General features: G+C 45.6%; 1 pseudogene; it reads right to left on the bottom strand.

Moving 5' to 3' along the window:
- Nucleotides 1-12,669: 12,669 nt before the first annotated feature.
- On the bottom strand, nucleotides 12,670-12,775 carry LOC129709975 (U2 spliceosomal RNA; annotated as a pseudogene).
- Nucleotides 12,776-13,125: the final 350 nt, after the last annotated feature.

Raw genomic sequence — 13,125 nt, 5'->3', positions numbered from 1 at the left:
CAGAGTTTGCACGTTCTCCCTGTGACCTTGTGGGCTTTCTCCGGGTGCTCTGGTTTCCTCCCACATTCCAAGGACGTGCTGGTTTGTAGGTTAATTGGCTTGTGTGTAAAACGGCCCTACTGTGTAGGGTGGAACTAGTGTACAGGCACGGACTCGGCGGGCCGAAGGGCCTGTTTCCACGCTGTATCTCTAAAAACTAAATTAAAACTAAAACGAATGATCGAATAGTAGAGCAGACGCGATGGGCTGAATGGCCTAATTCTGCTCCTATCTCATGGAAACATAGAAAGTACGTGCCAGCACCGCCATTCAATATGGTCATGGCTGATCATCCAGATGCAGTGCCCTGTTCCTGCTCTTTCCCCATATCCCTTAATTCCATTAGCCCTAAGAGCTAAATCTAACTCTCTCTTGAATACATTTTAGTCATTGGCGTATGGTCCTGAGAAGTGATTCAGCTTCTTCAATCACAAAGGCTCACCAGCGTCTCTTCTTCCTGAGGAGACTGAAAAAGGTCCATCTGTCTCCTCAGATCCTGGTGAACTTCTACTGCTGCACCATCGAGAGCATCCTTACCAACTGCATCACAGTATGGTATGGCAACTGCTCTGTCTCCGACCGGAAGGCATTGCAGAGGGTGGTGAAAATTGCCCAATGCATCACCGGTTCCTCGCTCCCCTCCATTGAGTCTGCCCAAAGCAAGCGCTGTCTGCGGAGGGCGCTCAGCATCGCCAAGGACTGCTCTCACCCCAACCATGGACTGTTTACCCTCCTACCATCCGGGAGGCGCTACAAGTCTCTCCGTTGCCGAACCAGCAAGTCCAGGAACAGCTTCTTCCCGGCGGCTGTCACTCTACTCAACAACGTACCTCGGTGACTGCCAATCACCACCCCCCCTGGACACTTATTATTATTTATTCAAATAATTTGCTATGTCGCTCTTCCATGGAGATGCTAAATGCATTTTGTTGTCTCTGTACTGTACACTGACAATGACAATTAAAATTGAATCTGAATCTGAATCTGATAGTATTGAAGGCAAACGCCTCCGTTGCCATGCTGTGAGAACGGAGAGGTTGAGAAGGAGTTTCTTCCGAGAGGCCATTAGGACTGTAAACTCCTATCTCACCAGGGACTAACTTTACTGAACATTTCCACTGTTTTTTTTTAATTGCTGTTTTTTTCCTTTTTCTTTCCTCCCATAACATGTAATATGTGAATATGTGATTCTGTTCCATTCTGTTTGTAGTTTGTTTTGTTTTTTTGCACAAAGTCCGCGAGCATTGCCACTTTTCATTTCACTGCACATCTCGTATGTGCATGTGATGAATAAACTTGACTTGACTTGACTTGTATGTGGGGGGGGAATATCAGACGGAAGTGCCCCTTCATTAATTTCTTGGACTCTGTTGTCATTTTCAGCATTTTTTAATCGCCAAACCCCTGACCACAGGTCATTGACATTAGCTGGCAACACCACACATTTCCCTGTTGTAATGTAACTAGCTATTCGTCGTAAAAAATAATAATTTGGTAATACTGTATTGCTGTTGAAATATTGCACTATTTCTATCTGAGTTTTCTCCCTCTCATTTCCTTTACTAATTAAGCTATGACGGCCATAAAGTTCAGTAATCAGCCGAATCGATGCTGTTTGTTCCCATTAGTCCCCGAGCATTTGATTTAATCGGGTAGCTGAGTCAATGCCTCTGAGAATGTCGAAACAAAACACTGCAGATGCCGGTTTGTACCAATGACAGACACAAAGTGCTGGAGTGACTTAGCGGGTCAGGCAGCATCCCTGGAGAAAACGGATGGGTGACGTTTCGGGTCGGGACCCTTCTTCAGGCTCAGTGTCTCTGAGTTAGAAGCAGAGCCTGATTCCAGTAACTTGAACATAAAAATCGAAGTCGGCCAGTAACTCTGAGGGAGTTCTGCACCAACAAACGTTCTGTCCTTCGGTTAAGATTAAACTGATTTTTTTTTTGTTTTAGAGATACAGCTGGGAAACAGGCCTTTCGGCCCACCGAGTCCGCGCCGACCAACGATCCCTCCACATTAACACTATCCTGCACACACTAGCGACAATTTACACATACACCAAGCCAATTTACCCACCTACCTGTATGTCTTTGGAGTGTGGGAGGAAACCGAAGATCTCTGAGAAAACCCACGCGGTCACGGGGAGAACATGCAAACTCCGTACAGACAGCACCCGTAGTCCGGGTCGAACCCGGGTCTCCGGCGTTGCAAGCGCTGTAAGGCAGCAACTCTAGCGCTGCGCCAAGTTAGGTTTATTATTGTCATGTGTAACAATGTACAGTGAAAAGCTTGGTTCTATCCAGTCATATCATATAATATATCTACAATCAAACCAAACTCTCAAGTACAAGAGGTAAAATGAATGGAAAGATACAGTGTGCACAACATAGCTCTCAGCAATAAAGTGCACCAGTTCCGGAGACAAAGTCCAATGTCCGCAATGAGGTCGAGGAAAATCCCTAGCTTATGGAAGGGCTATTCAGAAGCTTGATAACTTTTAAAATATATTTGGTCAGGCACATGGATAGCAAAGGTTTAAGGGAATATGGGCCAAATGCAAGCAGATGGGACTAGTGTAGATGGGGCTTCTTGGACGGCATGGGCAAGTTGGGCCGAAGGGTCTGTTTCCGTATTGTAAGACTCTCTGACTAACAAAGGAGAAGAAGCTGCAGGGATCTCGCTTTCAAGCTTTCTCTATTCCTTTTACGTCAACATAAAAGATTCTATGGTATCATTTTGGAGAAGTCGAAGATTTATTCTTGCCATTTTCGACAATCACATTGAAAAACCATTTCAGCCTCTCTCCCCTCTCTCTCTCTCTCCCTCTTCTCTCTCCGCTGCTTCTACCTACAATTACTAAAACAATCAGATAATGGTATAATGTTAGTGTTAAATATGTATGGATGTTTGTGTGAATTGTGTGTCTTGTTTGTTTTCGTGTTGTATGACTGCAGAAATCAAATTTCGTTTGAACTTCATTGGAGGTTCAAATGAAAATAAATGGTATTGTATTGTATTATCAGTGGACCTTTTGCACTTCAAGTGCCCGACATTCATAGCAAAAGGATTTGTGTATAAGAGCAGGGAGGTTCTTCTGCAGTTGTGCAGGGTCTTGGTGAGACCACACCTGGAGTATTGCGTACAGTTGTGCTCTCCTAATCTGAGGAAAGACATTCTTGCCATAGAGGGAGTACAGAGAAGGTTCACTAGACTGATTACTGGGATGGCAGGACTGTCTTATGAAGAAAGACTGGATAGACTCGGCTTGTACACCCTAGAATTTAGAAGATTGAGGGGGGATCCTATAGAAACTTACAAAATTCTTACGGGGTTGGACAGGCTAGACGCAGGAAGATTGTTCCCGATGTTGGGGAAATCCAGAACTAGGGGTCACAGTTTAAGGATAAGGGGGAAGTATTTTAGGACCAAGATGAGAAAATCATTTTTTACACAGAGAGTGGTGAATCTGTGGAATTCTCTGCCACAGAAGGTAGTTGAGGCTAGTTCATTGGCTATATTTAAGAGGGAGTTAGATGTGGCCCTTGTGGCGAAAGGGATCAGGGGGTATGGAGAGAAGGCAGGGATGGGATACTGAGTTGAATGATCAGCCATGATCATTTTGAATGGCGAATGGTGCAGGCTCGAAGGGCCGAATGGCCTCTACTCCTGCACCTATTGTCTATGTTTCTATGAGCTGGGCTCTAACTCTAAGCTACGGCATTTCTGCACGCTTCTCCATTCCCTCATTATAAACGTCACGCTAGTATTTATTGAAGTAGCCGCTGCTTATCATGAGAGGTTAAATGGCAGACGTGTTGTGAGGAGGGAATGGAATTACATCTCAGCGCACCGTACCAGCCCAGCTTAATCCTATCTTCACCCAACAGGCGATATGCGATCTGGACTGATCAGTGAAGAGCAAAATAAGTGGCAGGAACACCATTTGCCCCATGTCCTTGCTGCAGATGTCAGAGGGGGAACTAAGCTCTCGATGTTGAACGCTCACTAATTGATCCAAGTAGATGAGAAATCAAGAGGTTACGCTTCACACACCGCTGAGTGATGCTTGGCTCTGCATTATCGCCACTGCCACAGCTTTTGTTTCAACACATGGGTTCATTCAACCAAGCCTAGGCCCAGCAAAGTATACATTATCAATAACAAAATCCTTTTTAATTAGTGCAGTTTTGCTTAGAGATACGGCATGGAAACAGGCCCGGGGTTACAGTGGCGTAGTTTCCACTCTGTATCTCTAAAGTCTAAAGGCCCTTCAGCCCATCAAGTCCACACCGACCAGTATACTCGTTCTATCCTACACACTAGGGATATTTTGCCGAAGCCATTTAAGCTACAAACCTACTCGTCTTTGGGATGCGGGAGGAAACCGGAGCACCCGGGGAAAACTCACCCGATCACAGGGAAAACTTACTAGTTGTTAATAGTGGCCCAGTACTTGTTGACAAGGTGGTGTTTCAGGTCGAGACCCTTCTTCAGACGCTGAAGTCTGAAATCTGAAGGACCTTGACCCGAAACGTCATCTATCCATGTTCTCCAGAGATGCTGCCTGACCCGCTGAGTTACTCCAGCACTTTGTGTCCTTTTGTGCAGTAACCAGCATCTGCAGTTCTTTGTTTCTACCTGCTGACAGAGATGCTGCCTGACCCATCCTTTCTCATCAGAGACTCTAGGTGAAGTGAAAGTTAGAATTTTGCAGAAGTAGGCCATTCAGCCCTTCGAGTGCACCGCTTTTCAGTATAAAGTGGCTGATCATTACAGTCAGTATGCCCTTAAATTCTCTGGATACCCCCTTTTCCCCTTAGCCACAACGGCCACATCAAATGCCAGGTAATATAGCCAAGTGCTGGCCTCAACTACCCTCGGGTGGCAGCAGCATCCATGGAGCACCAGGAAATCTGCGTGAAAAAAACGTTCTTCTCATCTCCGTTCAGGAAGGAAATAGGTAACGTTTCGGGCCGAAACCCGGAATGGTTTTTTGCCCTACCTGCTGCCTAAGATTTTTCCTTCGCTCTCATAGATGTTGCTGAAGTGCCGTTAGAGTTTCTCCAGCAAGGAGTTTTTCCAGCATCTGCAGTTCTAGCTTTGTTGTTAAAGCAACCTTACAGTAGAGATGGTTGGAGGATTTTTAACATGCATACGTGAACAAATTCCAGGTGGACAATTGTGGGCCGAAACTCAGCGGGTGCAGCAGCATCTACTGTGCGAAGGAATGGTCTATGCTCTACAAGGCTTCATTTCAGGCAACGTTTCGGGCCGAAACCCCTGGGGTTTTGAACAGTGACAGGTTTTCACAGCCGCTGGTCTGCACCCATCTGAGACATTCTGATCTGTCGGTAAACGCACACCACTAGATTCAGGGACGGTTTCTAGTAGACGACAAGCCCATGACCACTCCCTTCTCTCCCATCAGACAAAAGGTACAGAAGTGTGTGAAAACGCATCCTCCCCCCCCCCCCCCCCCCCCCCCCCCCCCGCCCCCCCCCCCCCCGATTCAGAAACAGTTTCTTCCCAGCTGTTATCGGGCAACTGAATCATCCTACCACAACCAGAGAGCAGTACTGAACTACTATCTACCTTATTGGTGACACTTGGACTACCCTTGATCGGACTTTGCTGGCTTTACCTTGCACTAAACGTTATTCCCTTTATCATGTATCTGTACACTGTAAACGGCTCGATTGCTGACTGGTCAGCATGTGACAAATGCTTTTCACTGTACCTCGGTACACGTGACAATAAACAAAACCGAACTGACATTTACAGCACTGCTGGTGAGTTTTAGGGAGTTTGGCCTCACATTATGAACATATATCTCAGTCTCTTGTTTCTAAGCGGGGATTCCATTGAAGCGTGCGTCAGAGAGTCTGATCTTAGTTTAGTTTAGTTTTAGTGTCACGTGTACAAACTAGAACTTGGACCTGGAAATTTACCATCTAACTGCACTTCACACAGATACAGCGGGGACGGGAGATTGCAACCTTCACGTGGTCCACCCTGTTTCGACTAATGCAATCAACAGAACGTGCACAAACAAAAGATCAAATAGAACAAGTTGACCCACAACTTTAGGCTGTGCACGCCATGCGCAAGAAGAAGAAGTCACAGGTACAGTGAAAAGTCTTTTGGTTGCATGCTAAACAGTCCAAGGAAAGACTGATTGTACATGATTGCAATCAAGCTGTCCACAGTGTACAGATACAGGACAAAGGAGATAACGTTTAATGCAAGATAAAGTCCATTAAAGATAGTCCAACGGCCTCCGATGAGGTAGATGATAGGTCAAGACCGGTCTCGAGCTGGCAATGGGATGGTTCAGTTGCCTGATAACAGCTGGGAAGAAACAGTTCCTGAACTGTGTGGGGATAGTGCCTAGTGTTCGGGGATTCAGTGCGGGTTCAGTGGGTCGAAGGCCCTGCTTCTGTGCTGTATCTCTAAACTAAACTAAACTAAACTCATATGGAGGTGTGAGTTTTCACACTTCTGTACCTCTTGCCAGGTGGGAGAAGAGGATGTGTCCAGGGTGAGACTCGTCCTTGATCAAGGCCACTTGAGGCAGTGTGAAGTGTAGATGGAGCTTTAATTTAAAAGCTTTGACCTGTTGTACTGGCAAATTTAAGAAACTAGCCAGGCACTGAAATATAAGCATGCTTGATGACTGACATTCGGGATCCTCGAGCCCCAGTCTTGATATCTGAGAGGATAGACATGAATGCAGATATGTGAGACAAGCAGAGGAAATAAATCAAGGTGCATTACTACCAATTATCACAATTCACTTGTGCTTTGGGCCCATAAATCTGGCAGTAACAGAGCTAAATAAAAATTGCCAATTCATAAAATCCTTTGTATTACAATGACCCTGTTGGAATATAAAACATCCGGGAAACAGCTGAATTATTCACTGAAGCAAATTCCTTTACATTTTGTCAGACAGTTGGACAGAATATATGGTCATGTTTTCAGAAATGTGCAAACCTTCATCCATCCATTCGAAAAAGTCATAAAGGTCATAAGGTCATAAGTGATAGGAGCAGAATTAGGCCATTCGGCCCAACAGGTCTAGCATTCAATCATGGCTGAACTCCTGCCTTCTCCCCATAACCCCTGACACCAGGTCAGTAGATCCAGGACGCACTAATTTACAACTAAATATTGATTAGTGTCAAAAATTTTGGTTTAAATCCCCAAATGGCCTGCATGGCCAATGGACAATAGACAATAGACAATAGGTGCAGGAGTAGTAGTGGGAGTAGTTCAGTATATATATATATACTGCTTTTGTTTATATATATATATGTTTATATATATATATATACACATATATTGCTATATATACAAACACACACACACACACATATACACGCACACACACGCACACACGCACACACACGCACAAACACATACACGCACACATACAAGCACATACACACACACATACACGCACACATACACACACGCACACACACGCACACACACGCACAAACACATACACGCACACATACAAGCACATACACGCACGCACACACGCACAAACACATACACGCACACATACAAGCACATACACACACACACACACACACACACACACACACACACACACACACACACACACACACACACACACACACACACACACACACACATATATAAAAATAGACACAAAATAATGGAGTAACTCAGTGGGTCAGGCAGCATCTCTGGGCAGCAATGGGTGACCTTTTTGATCAAGACCCTTCATCAAACTGAGAGTCAGGCGAGAGGGAGATAAATATATAAACAAGCAATGATAACGCAAAGTCATAAACTAAGCCCCCCAGCCAACATAGTTTGGAGTCTATTTGGAGGTTGTTGTGTGTGGAGGATTTGACAATGATGTGCCTGTGGACCCTTGCAGGGACTGTGGATGATGTTGGAGTGGGGTTCAGCTGGGGGAGTGGGTGGAAATGAGGCTTGGCATTTTGTGTCCTTGTCCAGTATAAACCAGCATCTGCAGTTCCTTGTTACTCCAGTAGCCCATCAGGGCTACCTTGGGATAATTGGGATCATTTCCTTGTGGGCAGTTTGAACGGTGTGTAGAAGGGGGCAAGTTGCAGCTCAGCCAGTCGATATGCCACCTGGCTGGCAGCTCACGTTTCAGCAGGTATGGCTGTAATTTAACTTGCGGAAAACAGTCTTCTCTCTCCACTCCCACCTCGACATTAAACTCACTTTTACTGTTCATCGGGAGCATGGTGAAAGAGGTCACAAATATAAATAAGGGCTCTGATTGGGGACTTTCTGTAAGAACCTAATAAGCGGAAGAGAGATTGGACAGCTCAGCCCTTGGTGTGTCACAGCTGATCATTCGCCAGACAGAGATTTTGTTCTGAAGAGTCAGCATCCATTAATAGCTTATTTCCATTATGGAGGCCCTGACCCTCCTTCGACCGACCTCTGGGTTGCCTGAGGTTCCTTCACTTGAACTCCTCCACCTCCTCCACCATTAGCCCAGCTAGACATCAGGACAACTTCAAACAGCAGTCTGGAGAAGGGTCCAAAGCTGAAACGTCATAGAAACATAGAAAATAAGTGCAGGAGGAGGCCATTCGGCCCTTCTAGCCGGCACTGCCGTTCATTGTCATCATGGCTGATCGTTCCCAATCAATGCCCCGTGCCTGCCTTCTCCCCATATCCCTTGACTCCACTAGCCCCGAGAGCTCTATCTAACTCTCTCTTAAATCCATCCAGTGATTTGGCCTCCACTGCCCTCTGTGGCAGGGAATTCCACAAATTCACAACTCACTGGGTGAAAAAGTTTTTTCACACCTCAGTCTTAAATGGCCTCCCCTTTATTCTAAGACAGTGGCCCCTAAGATTCTAAGATGTGAAAGATATCGATAGGTAGGTGAATGCAGAAAAATAGTAAGATTAAACGAGAACTTACCAGTTTGAAGTTTGATCTGTATTTTATGAGGAGTTACGATGAGGGATTACGTGAAGAAGCCCGCTTCCACGCATGCGTGTCATACTTCAAAGCAGCGGTGTGAGGTCACAGGAACCTATAATGATCTAACATAGTAAGATTACCAAAGAGATACCAGTTTTTGATATGATCATACGAGGGGGTGGGAGCGGAGGGCACGTAATCCCTCATCGTAACTCCTCATAAAATACAGATCAAACTTCAAACTGGTAAGTTCTCGTTTAATCTTACTATTTTACTTCGGAGTCACGTGAGTGACTACGTGAAGATTTCAAAGCTCTGTGACCTCATGCCGTGGAACGAGTCCATGCTTCACAAACTGCCTTGGGTATTGGGAGAGAGCATCATTAGTAATTTTAAACACAATTATACAAAGAGTTGTGTGGTATAACGAAAAAAAATATATAACATGTTTTAAAAATTTGAGAATCATAGCCCTGTAACCTTTCGGGCAAATTATTTTGTTGAACATAAAATGTTTTTCTTAATACAATGATGGCTCCAAAAAATAACTGGTTTATTATAAAACCTGTGGAAAACCCTTTTTTAATGACCATCCTGCCATTCTGAGGATTTGGTCTGTGGGTACCTGTACAATTTTTGCTGCGGATGTTGCTGCAGCCCTGGTGGAATGAGAGTTAAAACATTAGTGTCTATTTCTGCCATTTTTAGGAACTATTTGAGCCACCTTGATATAGTTTGAGTCATGACCCTTTCATGCGGTTTCTTGTAAGAGATAAACAACTCCATTCTCTGACCTCGAATGTTCTTAGTATATTCTATGTATTGTTAGATGTGTCTTGCTATACAGTCGTTTGCCATATGGGTGTACCATAAATTCAAACACTTGACCCGAGGAACCCGATCTGTTTTCTTTTATTAAATCCTGTATGACAACACCAGTTTCTCGGTGAGATGATCAGGGAGTCCAGGCTCAGTTTGCTTAATGGCTGGACTTGTTGTGCGGTAAATAACACCATGAGCATAACCATCTTCCTGGACTGTTACTGAAGTGACAACGCTGTTATGAGCTACAGGCTCCTCAGCATGTTGAGAAACGACACCCACGTCCCAGATTTCGGAGTACCTGGTTTTCTTACCAGGGGTGCGTTTCCACCGCGTGCCGCTCCGTTCCTTGTGATAGGTAATTGGAGAGTGCACTTGTGGCACTATTGAAGGCACTGTAGCTCCATCGATTATCCTAATGGAGGCTTGTAAAAATTCCAATACGGCCAGAATGTTCTTGGCCTTTTGGTCGAGATTGTTGTCCAAGCAGTATATGCCCCATTTCTTGATGTGTCCAAGGTACTGCTTCCGTGTTGACAGTCTTAGTGCAGATGAGATGAGATTCATCGTCCTGTCTGACAGTGTAGTGGGTCTGTTAGACTCTACAAATCAATAAATCCATAGTGTTATGGCATGGATGACTGCCTCCAGTCACTGGATAAATCAATAATTTTTTGGCAATGTTCATAGGGAACATGGTTCTAACACCATCCCCTGTAAGACTGAAATACCATGATTGAGAAGGTCAGTCGGGTACTCTGAAAATTCCAGATGCCGAGTGTGGTTGAATTATCCCTAGTACCCCAATGATGGGTCCGAACGGGGGAAAACATCACCCTATGGCTTATTTACATAACAATGCCAAGCTGGTTTACGAATTTTAGTACATAATAATGGGGCTAATGATTGCCCCTTATGTAAGCTCTATATTGCCAAAGTTCCTCTATTGAGTCAATGCCTGCCATATAGAAACCCGCAACTGACACCAAGTCTATATCAATAATAAGAGCATCCATCTTAAAATGAATATCTAAAACAAATGTGTTTAGGGTTAAAATCAATGATAATCCTGCAACCCTACTCTATCTTATATTTAATAAATATGTTCAATCCCATCTTTTGTGTACAATTCTTGTAGCACCATGTGGGTTTTAGATTGTTTGGTTTATGTAAGGACAAAATGCCCTTCTGGTGTATGATGTACTGTGGTTAATGGGATGAGAAAAACCCTATCAGATAACCCTGAATACTGCTGAGATTATATGAATCTGTAGTGATTATATACCATACATAACTGTAGTGTTGCAACCTCCCCTACCCTCGTAGGTCCCTATTTTAACAGAAGAAAACCCCACCCACCTACCTCCCTGGTTACCGGTGGTTTTGTTATTTCCTTGGTTTTTTGAAAATAAGGTTCTGGTTTAATATTTCTTGTTCGGGGTTGTGTGGGAGGTTGAGGCTTCCGCATCTTCCAGGGTGGCCGCCCTGGCCATACCCTAAAACGGATCCTGCAGGTTATATTGATTTCTGACCCTGCTACTGGTATGAGCCACATTTTTTATGGCCTTGCCTGTGGCTGGTATCATGCTCCAAAATAGGCCCTTGCGCTGGCCTTGATGAGCCCCAGTGTCTTGGCTTAGTCCACACACGGTTTTTATTTGCAAATGGTAGCATTTTTGGGGTCCTAGTGCTGGCTGAATGGCCGCCTTCCACGTGTAGTTCAGGTTATATTGCATATTATTAAACAGATCTAGTGCGTCTTGATGGTCTTTGGTTACCTACGTTTAGTCCAGGGTGCTGGTGTGTGCTATGATGCCTTCCGTCAATCCCTTGAAGGTTCTCTGGATCTTGAGGTCCTGGTTCCTGATGTTCGTCCATATGCTGCCAAATGCATTGGTTTACACTGGGCACCTGTAATGCCTCACCGTTGCCAGGTGGCAGATGTCTGGCCAGTGTTTGTAAATTTTTCTTGTTGGCGTTTGTGGCCAGACATATAGTAATACTATTGCCATCCTGGATCCAAGTCTACCCATGTTTGACTTGGCTAAAGTAATCGGCCACCATGTCCAGCAGAGTCCCTGCTGTGTTAGGATCATGGGACGCTGTATTACCAGGCTCTGGCCCATCAGGGTCCTGCCTACTCTTTTTTATAGAGTTAGAGATCTCTAGGGTCCCACACGGGGTACCCATGTGGGGCTTAACTGCTGCCCACTTGTCTTTTGTTCTGCGGACCCCTCTTGCAGGTCAGCCCAGAACTGACCCACAGTGCTCCCCTCTGATGGGGTAGAAGCACTGTGCAGCCCTCAAAGAGGTACTGCTGTGGTTTTATCACGTTGGAGCAAGGCTCCATACACCGCTGCTTCCCGCTCCAGCCCTCTCGGGCACTGGTTGCCGGCGGTTTTATGCAAAGTCGGACCCTTCCGAGTCCACTACCTTGTTTGATTTGTGTCTAGCCTACCGCTCGGTCACATGGATCTGGCCGGTGCGGGGCCGACATCGGGCACAGCTGATCCCACTACGGTTGATCCAAGTGCCGCTGGCTGCTGCTGGCTGCCCGCTGTTCCATGGTCCTCCTTCTCCAGTTTTGTCCTTCCTTCCGTGAAGTGGATATGGCCGGTGTGGAGGATAACTGGCACAGCTGCTTCCATCTATTCCTTTAACCTGACTTCAACGCTCTCAGCACTCCTGGCTGCTCCTTTATCTTAGACCCCTGGGACCCACCCCCGTACTGACGGTACTGGTCCCTTATGGTCGTTGCAGCCGGTCAACCCCACTCTAATGCCCTCAATTCTGGGCACTCCTACTTATATGGTCCTTAGATAAGGGACATATAAGACATTAAAACTGATGATAACAGCTACTATAGTTTTTATATAATATATAGTCCCTAGATAAGGGGTGTATCAGATATTAAACTGATAAGAACAGATACTACACTTGATCTTAGCCAAAAAGCCGAGAAGCGATTATTGTAACTAAAACCCCGCTGGGACCGATCCTGGTACTCACATACTGGTCCCTTGTAGTAGATTGCAGCCAGTCAACTGCAAAGTCCTTTGCTGCCGAGAAATGAACTTTCTCACCATGCTGGAGCGAAGTTGGGCACAGGTGTTTTTCCCCCTCCGGGAATCGATGTGCCCATGCTGCTCCTGCCGTTGCCAGCTCCTCACGAAGTGCCAGCTGCCACTGCTGCTGTCTGTGCTACTGCAACTGCCGGCTGCCACTGCTGCTGCCGCTGCCGCTGCTGCTGCTACTGCCGCTCCTCCGCGGTTCTCCCGCCGGCCTTCTGCACCTTACATGGACCTGGTCCATGTCTG

Source organism: Leucoraja erinacea, chromosome 26, assembly GCF_028641065.1.
Source record: "Leucoraja erinacea ecotype New England chromosome 26, Leri_hhj_1, whole genome shotgun sequence".
In the NCBI taxonomy this organism is placed as follows: domain Eukaryota; kingdom Metazoa; phylum Chordata; class Chondrichthyes; order Rajiformes; family Rajidae; genus Leucoraja; species Leucoraja erinaceus.
This window is presented reverse-complemented; position numbering and strand designations above follow the sequence as displayed.